Raw genomic sequence first — 11439 nt, 5'->3', positions numbered from 1 at the left:
CTCTCTTAGTAGTGGTATTATGGACTTTCTAAATGGTCCATAAACACAAAGTTTTAAATTTTTCCTACCGTACGACGGAGGTAACCCTACTCTCACACAGTTTCCCTGGCGTTAAAAACCGTAACAATTTAAATCTCTTACTTTCTAAAGCACTAACTACTAACAATTACACTTATACTAAACGTTATATAATAAAAAGGAATGTTGTAATTAATTGTCGAAGTTATACTGATTTAATTATATTCGTCACTAATAAAAAAATTATTTCTTTCGTTTCAGAAAGCACTATGATAACACTGTGCAACATTTTCAAGTTAATTTTGTGCAAACAATTTCAAATGCGGTTTTTATGAAAGTACAGACGCAGTAGACAAAAACGCTCTTTGGGTTTTGTTTTGTTAGATCGGGTTCGGATTTTATGGCCCTATCTAAACATGGCTAAATATTGGCATTTTAAAGAAAATCTGGGCTATATCTTTGAAACCAAAACGAATCTTTCCATGACATCCGCAGCAATCTTGTATATAAGAACAAGAAGAATGTATTTGGAAGCATAATTTTTGTGAAAGGTGACTTTGTTCAACGCTTAATAGTTTGGCAGTTACTGACCATAATTCCTGAAATGATGTAATCTTTCCTATATTTAATCAGTTTTGATGCGCTATATGCCTATTTTCGTTGTTAATCTGTTTGTCATATAAGTTCTACTAATTTAGTACTACAATATTGCTGAAGACCGCAAAGCAAAATTCTTATTAGTTTCGGAGATAAAGCCCGGATCAATAGAAAAAGGGTAGTTTTAGCCCGGTATAGATGAGGCCATAAAATCCAAACCCGATCTAAAAACACGAAACCCAACTAGGGGTTTTGTAGTCTTAATATGTACTTTCAGAAAATGCCCACTAGAAGTTGTTTGCATTTTCAGTGTTGCACAGTGTAATAAGGCCGATGCAGGCAATTTGTTAGACAGATGCAAAAATAAACGGTAGGTGTAAAAACCAATTTTACCTTGTTTCACTGGTACTAATGGCAATGTTGTATCTTTTACTTTCAGATTTTTACGTTTGTTTGTTCAACCCAGCATCAAAGATATCGCTCGAGTCTCATGAATATATACGCTTGCGGCCCAGAATACATCATCTGTCATCAACGTCTGCAGTTGGCCACGGAATATGCCGGATATTTATCCGATTTTTAGTCGGGATTTTGGTCAATTTTCCAATAATTCGGCTGACCTCCTCCTTATAGCTATTAGGAGGGGCCAGTATTGTATAGGCGATGTTGTTTCCTTAGTTTTGGCGTTACCTTATAATAAAGGGAAAACCAACATTCAAACACAAAACATTTCTACTTATAAATCCAATACAACTTACAATTTTTAATACGCGTAAACGCATACATCCGAACCAACACAACCACAAAAAAAATTTAACCAAATAAAAATTTGTCGATTTCAAAGACAAATTAATGGCGTTCCACTTTTATTATTTGATTAATGGGGGACTTTGGATAATTTAAAAAATGGCTTCTTTATGCCGCACACCAATAACTTCTAAGCCAATTTTTCCCCGTTATGGCTTTTATATGGCCGCTACAAGCCAAAAATTTTCCCTCTTTTTCTCCAGTTTCCCCATTTTCCGACATTTATCGACTTTCTTTCCTTTAACCTACCCTCTACATTCCTATAGACCCTCACAGTGTTGTATCTTTTAATATAATAGGGGTTGGCAACACTGCGAGTTTAGTGTATGAACCGACCGTCTCATGTATCCGGTTTTTCTTTCTCGTTTACCGGCAGCCAGGAGCAACACGCATCGGAGCTTAAATTTACCTTTTCTCCAGCCACACGCAACAATACCTAAAACCGGGCGGTAACGAACTTGGCCTGTCTGCAGACAAAAGACATATTTTTCCAAAATTTCATCCCATTATATCAATTTTTCTGAATACTGAAATGATTTCCACAGACGGATATGCAAAAAAAAAAAAATGCAAAAAAAATATTATTACTCATTAATTTTTAAACCGATTTTATTGGTTTTCTCATTTTCGAAAGCTAACTTGAGCTAGGTTTAGATTATAAGGCCATTTTTATATTATAGCTTTTTGCAGGGTTAACCTTCCTTATGAGGATTTTTTTTGAAATATAAGCAATTGGTATTTGAAACCCATTGGGTTTGTTAAATACGGTTATATATAAAGTACTATAATACAATTATACGATGATTAAATGAATTATCTTGATTTATTTGACATACATATGTACATAAATATGTTGTATGAAAATGACAACTTAAACGAGGTATTAATTTTCTTTTAGTAAAAATACAAAATCACTTTATACCCTAGACAGACGGCAGATTTAATTTGCATTAAAAATTACCTAATTTGAATTAATTTTTCACCCTGACAGACGATAGTTTCTGCATTTATGAAACAGCTGTTTGTGTTGTTTGTTTGTACCCAGCAGACCATTTCATAAAGCTTTACAAAAGTTCGCCAAAATATGCGAAACAAATACACTTTCTACCATTGACCTTTTCACCACGTTGATGCAAAAATAAATTTAATTTATTCGCGATATTTTTGAGTCTTTTTAATATTATAAAAATATTTCAAAACTTTAAAAAACATTTGAAGAAGATATAATTTTCGATAGAATTGGTATGGTGGGTATGACATTTTTGGTGAAAATAAAAAATTTAAAAAGAGATTTGTTAGATGGCGTTAAAAACGATCAGCTGCTATTCTACTCACGAAAGACCACTACTTATATTGAAGAAACGCGAAAATTGCTGATTTTTTTCCTTTTTTATTTTCTCAAACATGCAAATTAGACAAAAGACAATTGATTTTCAACAGCATTGCCACATTGAAATTGCTAAATTCAGTTTAAATTTCCTTTGATTTTGTGCATTAAGAATGTGGATAATGCACGAATTAATTTGAATTAAGGCAGTTAATGCAAATTAACGCTGCCGTCTGTCTAGGGTATCACGCAGTGATCAGGAAAAACCTAAGGTATTTTCGTCTTCCATGGACTCCAACAAAACCGTATTGGCACATAAGAACGCTTGCATAATTTTTCCTCAAGTTTTGTATCACAGTGCTATTATACAAATTTAGTACAATGAGCAACTAAGTCCCGGTCCACACTAGAGTGATTTCATTGAAAAAATTTGATGAAATTATGCGTCTCTAGACCGACTTCCATAGTAGAGTAAAATCTTAAAATTGCTGCAGTGAGGAATTCGATTTAAGAACGCCTAATTTCATGAAATTTATAATGAAATTCACTCTAGTGTGGACCGGATTAAGGTAATAATTTATTTCCATACTAAACACAACAAAAACACAAAAAATAAAAAGTAGTTGGAGATGCGGGGCATCGATCCCCGTACCTCTCACATGCTAAGCGAGCGCTCTACCATCTGAGCTACATCCCCTTGATGATTAACGGTGGTTTATTTTTGTACTCATTCTAAACACAGGCACACAAATTCATAACTATGAAGAAACTAAAAGCTTGCAAAGCTCTCTGATGTTGGCATTTTAACAAGAGGAAAATCAGACGTCGTGTTCACCCAATATACAAACAGAAATTTTTCATCAATGATAAAAATAACCACATGTGAATATTATTTATATTTATTTGTACGTAGATTATATTCTTCGTTCACACATGCAAATAACTGCTTAAATATCTATGGAAATTAATGACTCTAAATAAAAAATTGACTGTTTTTATGAATGAAACGATTTCAGTTACCTTTCACAATAAATAACAAAGTAAAAGGACTGTTTCCGCCCGGGTTCGAACCGGGGACCTTGTGCGTGTGAAGCACACGTGATAACCACTACACTACGGAAACTTCGAAGTATTTGTTGTTTAATATAAAATGAAAATAAAGAGCAATTAGAGTAAAAACAGAACTTTATTTCTTAAAATAAAAAGGATTTTTTGATATGTAGAGATGGTATTTACCCGGTAAATACCCAGCAAACCAAAATCGGAAGAAACATCAGAGTTCGGACCGAATTCGGTCCGAAAGTCGGAAGAAACGTCCGAGTTCGGATCCGAATTCTGTCCGAACTCTGACCGAAAGTCATATGGAGTGGTTGACGTGTTCTCTGACCGAAATTCGGATGAAAATCGGATGTTTTAGCCGACTTTCGGACCGAATTCGGTCCGAACTCTGATGAACTATCGTATAAATTTCTGATTTATTTACCGACTTTCGGACAGATATCGGTCCGAATTCGGAAGTAAAATCTTATGAAATTCGAAAGTGTTTGCCGACTTTCGGACCGAATTTGGTCCGAAGTCAGATGAACTATCGTATGAACTTCTGATTTATTTTCCAGCATTCGACCAGAATTTGTTTTTATTATTAAAAGATGTTGAAAATACACAGTTAATTCATGAAATATCCAAATCCTACAAAAGTTTATCTACTATAAACATATTAAAGGTTTTAATATCATCTTATGCTGTGTTAAATGCTGAACTTGGTGGAGAAACAAACTGTGTCGTCAACACGACCTGTGAAATATGTAACAATTGTTATTAATATAGAAAAAATACATGTCTTCATTAACATGCAAAAAATGTTGATACATATAAAAGTGTTAAGAAACTTAACATTGGCCACATACAAATATGAAACATATGACTTTCCACGGAATAGTGATGAAGTTTGACGAAGAAAATCATTACATTAATTAACTTCATTAAAATAAAGAAAAGTGTATGCAACCGATCGCTATGAATAACATTTAAACACTATCATGCATCAACACGCATAACAAAAATAAACCAAATTTGTTCTCCAATGCAGAAATGAAAACCCGAACACTCAATTTTTCGACGTTGATGCGTCGGCACATCAACAATTACACATTTATAATGTGCGAGCGAAACATGTAAATTTTGTTTTCTCTCTGCTTATTTACACTTAGTTTTGCCAAAGCAGCACAAGGGAAAATAGAAAAATTCCCTTCAGAGCGGGAGAGAGAGGACGGGAAAAAGTTCGTCAGACTAGTCGGACAGAGTTCGGACCGAAGTCGGTCAGACGCGTCGGAAAAAAACTTCCGACTTTGAGCAGACGCGTCGGACGTCCGACATTGTGTTTGCTGGGTACCCACACGGTGGGTAAATACCGGGTAAATACCCATTTGTGGGTATTTATTTGGGTATTTACTATATTGAATGGCAAATACAACATTTTACACCCTATTCCTGGGTTTAGTTGTAAATTCGTTTCAAAATTGATAGTTTTACAATACTTTAAATTAGTGGGTAAATACTTGGGTAAATACCCGAGTATTTACCCAAGTGTTGGGTAAAAACTCATTAACTGCCGAACCACTTGACGTAGGCTGACAAAATTTGGCTTACATCTTTCTTATGTCAACAGAACTTCTGGTACTGAACATGGGGTCTCTGGGTCCATGTTTTGATATAGCCCCCATATAGCCGTACCTCCCGATTTAAGGTATTTTTCATCTATTAGCCACATTTTACAACCAAATTGGCTGTAATTTGGCACTATGAGTCCTCAAGGAGTAGAAAATATCCTTGCAAAAATTTGTCAATATAGGTCCACGTTTTCTAATAGCCCCCATATAAGGGTACCCCGATTTCGAGTATTTACCCAAATTTTGGGTAAAAACTCTTTAACTGCCGAACCACTTGACGTAGGCTGACGAAATTTGGCTCAAATCTTACTTATATCCAGAGAATATCTAGTATTGAAAATGGGGTCTTTAGGTCCATGTTTTAATATAGCCCCCATATAGCCGTACCTCCCGATTTAAGGTATTTTTCATCTATTAGCCACATTTTACAATAATATTGGCTGTAGCTTGGCACAGTGAGTTCTCAATGTGTAGAAAAAATTCTTGCAAAAATTTGTCAACATAGCCCTCATATAAGGGTACCCCGATTTCGAGTATTTACCAAAATTTTGGGTAAAAACTCTTTAACTGCCGAACCAATTGACGTAGGCTGACAAAATTTGGCTTACATCTTTCTTATGTCAACAGAACTTCTGCTACTGAACATGGGGTCTCTGGGTCCATGTTTTGATATAGCCCGCATATAGCCGTACCTCCCGATTTAAGGTATTTTTCATCTATTAGCCACATTTTACAACCAAATTGGCTGTAATTTGGCACTGTGAGTCCTCAAGGAGTAGAAAATATCCTTGCAAAAATTTGTCAATACAGGCCCACGTTTTCTAATAACCCCCATATAAGGGTACCCCGATTTCGAGTATTTACCCAAATTTTGGGTAAAAACTCTTTAACTGCCGAACCACTCGACGTAGGCTGACAAAACTTGGCACAAATCTTACTTATGTCAAAAGAACTTTTGGTACTGAACATGGGGTCTCTGGGTCCATGTTTTGATATAGCCCCCATATATCCGTACCTCCCGATTTAAGGTATTTTTTACCTATTAGCCTCATTGTACAATCATATTGGCTGAAATTTGGCATAGTGAGTTCTCAATATGTAGAAAATACCCTTGCAAAAACTTGTCAACATAGGTCCACGTTTTCAAATAGCCCCCATATAAGGGTACCCCGATTTCAAGTATTTACCCAAATTTTGGGTAAAAACTCTTTAACTGCCGAACCACTTGACGTTGGCTGACAAAATTTGGCTCAAAACTTTCTTATATCAATAGTAATAAAGGTATTGAAAATGGAGTCCCTGGGTCCATGTTTTCATATAGCCCCCATATAGCCGTACCTCCCGATTTAAGGTATTTTTAACTATTAGCCACATTTTACAATCATACTGACTGTAATTTGGTACAGTGAGTTCTCAATATGTATAAAATATCCTTGCAAAAAATTGTCGACGTTGGTCCACGTTTTCTTGTAGCCCCAATATGGGTTTCTGAAATCGGGAGGTACGGCTATATCAAAAAGTCGACCCAGGGACTCCATTTTCAATACCCTTATATGGCGGCTGCAAGAAAGCGTGGACCTACGTTGACAAATATGTGCAAGGATATATTATACTCCTTGAGGACTCACTGTGCCAAATTACAACCAAGTTGGTTGTAAAATTTGGCTAATAGATGAAAAATACCTCAAATCGGGAGGTACGGCTATATGGGGGCTATACCAAAACATGGACCCAGGGACTCCATTTTCAATACGTTTAATACTATTGGTATAAGAAAGTTTTGAGCCAAATTTTGTCAGCCAACGTCAAGTGGTTCGGCAGATAAGGAGTTTTTACCCAATATTTGGGTAAATACTCGAAATCGGGGTACCCATATATGGGGGCTATAAGAAAGCGTGGACCTACGTTGACAAATGTTTGCAAGGATATTTTATACTCATTGAGAACTCACTGTGCCAAATTACAGCCAATTTGGTTGTAAGATGTGGCTAATATATGAAAAATACATTAAATCGGGAGGTACGGCTATATGGGGGCTAAATCAAAACATGGACCCATAGACCCCATGTTCAGTACCAAAAGTTCTTTTGACATAGGTAAGATTTATAGGTAAGTTTTGTCAGCCTACGTCAAGTGGTTCGACAGTTAAAGAGTTTTTACCCAAAATTTGGGTAAATACTCCAAATCGGGGTACCCTTATATGGGGGCCATTAGAAAACGTCGACCTATGTTGACAAATTTTTGCAAGGATATTTTCTACATATTGAGAACTCATTGTGCCAAATTTCAGCCACTATGATTGTACAATGAGGCAAATAGACAAAAAATACCTTAAATCGGGAGGTACGGTTATATGGGGGCTATATCAAAACATGGACCCAGAGACCCCATTTTCAATGCTAGATATTCTCTTGACATAAGTAAGATTTGAGCCAAATTTTGTCAGCCAACGTCAAGTGGTTCGGCAGTTAATGATTTTTTACCCAACACTTGGGTAAATACTCGGGTATTTACCCAAGTATTTACCCACTTGTTTAAAGTATTGTAAAACTATCCATTTTGAATCGATTTCATAGCCTAAACCCAGAAATAGGGTCTAAGATGCTGTATTAGCGATTCAATATAGTAAATACCCAAATAAATACCCACAAATGGGTATTTACCCGGTATTTACCCAATTTACCCAATTTACCGGGTATTTACCCATTGGGTATTTACCCACTGTCCATCTCTATTGATATGTATAAACAAAATATCCTCGATAAAGATGTAGTTTATATCATGGCGCCTTGGTACACGTTAACCAGCCAGACAGACGGACTCATATGGCTAAATGGACTACAAACCGATTTGGTCTTATCTGAAGCACTTTCTAATCATGGCAAAAGGTCTGTACGATAACCCAAAAATTTGTACAAATTCGTACAACAAAATATCCTCGATAAAGATGTAGTTTATATCATGGCGCCTTGGTACACGTTAACCAGCCAGACAGACGGACTCATATGGCTAAATGGACTACAAACCGATTTGGTCTTATCTGAAGCACTTTCTAATCATGGCAAAAGGTCTGTACGATAACCCAAAAATTTGTACAAATTCGTACAAATTTTTACTGAATGCTGTTCGATAACAAAATCGTCCAGCAAAACAGAGCGAGTTTGGAGAGATTTTTGGAGAGTTTTGTAACTGAGAACGCGCAAATTTTTGCTGGGAAAATTTGTCCCGTAAAAATTAGTAAGTTCGGCCAGCTGACTTTTAGTATGTAAACAACTTGAAATGTTAACAGTTTTGACCAAGAAAATTTCACATTTTTATAGATTTAAAAGCGTTGTGGATAGGATTATTGCTTTAAATAAGTCAAATGCAATTTTAAAATGTATGTTTTTGTCCATTTGGTTTCAAATATCAAGAGAAACAAAAACAATTTTTATACATTTTCGCGAAACAGCTGAATTTCTTGCAAGTTTTTGCAAAATGTTGTTCAATAACCTTCTGCAATTTTTTGCTTGAGAGAGTAAAATTCACTGAGAGAAGTTGCTAGAACTTGCTGAGTAATTATTGCTGGGAAAGTTATAGTACAGACCTAAAATGTTTATACCTACGCTAATAGTAATACTACGTTTAGACTATGGTGGATTTAGCAAATCCAGTCGATTTCATACAATATACCTATGTTAAATAAATCGAGATAATGCTCTTAAACATGTTATAAGTGTATAATCTAACAGGCGTTTTAGTTTACATTTACGAAATCGAGTGGATTACAACTGTCAATTCCATTGTGTATACGTCAAATGAAATCTCATCTGAAATCCATTGGATTTCATTTGACCTTTAAGCAATGGAATTGACAGTTGAAATCGAGTTGATTTTGTAAATGTAAACCTACCATAAGATTTTATATAATGGTGTCTTATGTTTCCCAAATCGAGTAAATCGATCTACAATATTTGACAATTCGTGTGAGAAGAATAATTTTTTTTACAAAAACAGGGGGTTAAATATTATTATAATTAGTCTGGTTCAGGTTCTAACTCAAAGTTCAAAAATAACTAGAGTTGTGGCAATCTAACAAAGTGGTTTCGCCCAAGGCACATCTATAGAAGGTAAACGTGACAATCAGCTGTACTTTTACTTTTTTTGTAAATTTGGTTTTCAAAATGTAATAGGGTCTACTCATGAAATTTTAAACTTAGAAATTTCCTACTATAAAATACTTATTTTCATTCTAAACGTGTAATAAAAATTACCTACGGCAGTTCTGAATGTTTTATATTTATAGTTTGATTCAAATTTGTTCTATTTTGGAGGATTTTCAAAATGTATTTATGGTTTTCCTTACAAAATTTTTAGAAAGACCCTATTATTCAATATTTTTTTGACATTTAGTTTTCAATAACAACAATGTTGTTTTTGTAAATTTGTTAGTTGTTGTAATTCATGCATATACCTTATGTAAATGTGCTTTGGTTCCGCCCGTGGACAAAAATCGAAAAATGTATGACGACATATGTAGTTATTTGATTGTGATTGAAATGAATATTCTCCAAACCATGGTGAAATAAGAAGGTGTTACATCAAATCATGTCCAACGTCAAATTTGCTCATAATAATGCATTACTGTAAATTGCTTGTTTACATTTTGTATGTGATTTTATTCACAATAACGCATTTTGACAACTGGTATGAAGATCAGCTGTTTTTGGCGTTACACCTTATTATTCCACCATGCTCCAAACACATCAAATTTTTAATATTTTTTATTTTTGTTAATTTAGAGCGGTAATATGCTAAGTCAAGTCGAAAAAGTTGGGATTTGTGATGCATTAAAAACGTAAGATACATCGGCAAAGCATTCGTAGTCAATGAGAGAAATTTTAAAAAGTTGAAGATGTAAATGAACAATTTTCCAAACTGGAAGCTACTAGGCGTTTACACAATGCAATTTGTCTTAAAATACAACCCTGATTTACCAACACTTGCATACATTTCTCGTTTGTCTCCCAGCTGTCCATATTTTTTTCACAGACATTAGGGGTAACACGATATTCCCAACATTCGATATTTTCGATATTTCATTTCAAAAAATCTATTGCTATCAATATTATCATTAATTGGTCATCGCCATACTTTGGAAATGAAAATGGCGGAAGTGTCTATGATTTTGTTGACATTTTGCACAAGTAGTTCACAGAAATATAAAGGAGAAAAAACAATTTCTTTTATTTAATAAAAATGTGTGCGTGTGACTACGGACTTTCTCACATCCACAAAACTGAAAAGCCGCGAAATTTCTATTTATTTCAATGAATTTTAGGTTAGGGGTTTTTAATCCGATAATATCGATAGACAAAACTATTTATCGATGTTTAATTTTTTAAAAATAATCGATATTTTGCCAGCTCTAATAAAACCCTCCAAGCATTTGGGAGCGAGTTTCTCACTTCCTCCACCAAAAGTAAGCGCCTTCTGAACTTCTTTTCTATAAAATAGCGATCCTTTATCATTTTACAATAACAAATGCATTGTTGTCCCATTTTGATCTTCTTGAATAATTACCTAGTGTCAGGTACGAAGATCGAAATGCGATTATTGCTTGTTTACACTAACAATGCTACTACTTACGACTATCGCATGGGCAGAAACTTTGTATGTCCTGTGCAACAAAGAAAAATAAAAAAATATTTTTTTCGTCACAACCAATTTTATCGCTAAATAAAATCACTTTTTATACCCTACACCACTATGTGGGGAGGGTATTATAAGTTGGTTTTGGCCAAAAAGTTTGTAACGCATCGAAAAACCAAAATGAATGTCTCGACGAGCTGAGTCGATCTGGCTATGTGTGTCCGTCTGTCCATCTAAACGTTGTAATCACGCTACAGGTCGCAATTTTGAACGGATCGTCACGAAATTTTAGGGGTCGGAATGGGCAAAAAACTTATGTGGATAAAAAGACAACGTATTTTTCCAAAGCGAATATCTCAGCTTCTGTATGGGGTATACCAAAATGAATAT

The 11439-nt window shown here is 34.9% G+C and overlaps 2 non-coding genes across 2 annotated transcripts; both read right to left on the bottom strand.

The window, feature by feature from the left end:
* Positions 1-3373: 3373 nt before the first annotated feature.
* TRNAA-AGC (transfer RNA alanine (anticodon AGC)) lies at positions 3374-3446 on the bottom strand. Its single transcript has one exon. It is a non-coding gene; the product is annotated as a tRNA-Ala (tRNA).
* Positions 3447-3799: 353 nt separating this feature from the next.
* On the bottom strand, positions 3800-3872 carry TRNAV-CAC (transfer RNA valine (anticodon CAC)). The gene has a single exon. It is a non-coding gene; the product is annotated as a tRNA-Val (tRNA).
* Between the last annotated feature and the right edge of the window lie 7567 nt (positions 3873-11439).

This window comes from Musca autumnalis, unplaced genomic scaffold (assembly GCF_047663935.1).
Source record: "Musca autumnalis isolate F117 unplaced genomic scaffold, ASM4766393v1 scaffold_1, whole genome shotgun sequence".
In the NCBI taxonomy this organism is placed as follows: Eukaryota; Metazoa; Arthropoda; class Insecta; order Diptera; family Muscidae; genus Musca; species Musca autumnalis.
Note: the sequence above shows the minus strand (reverse complement) of the source record. Positions and strands in the feature narration are given on the sequence as shown.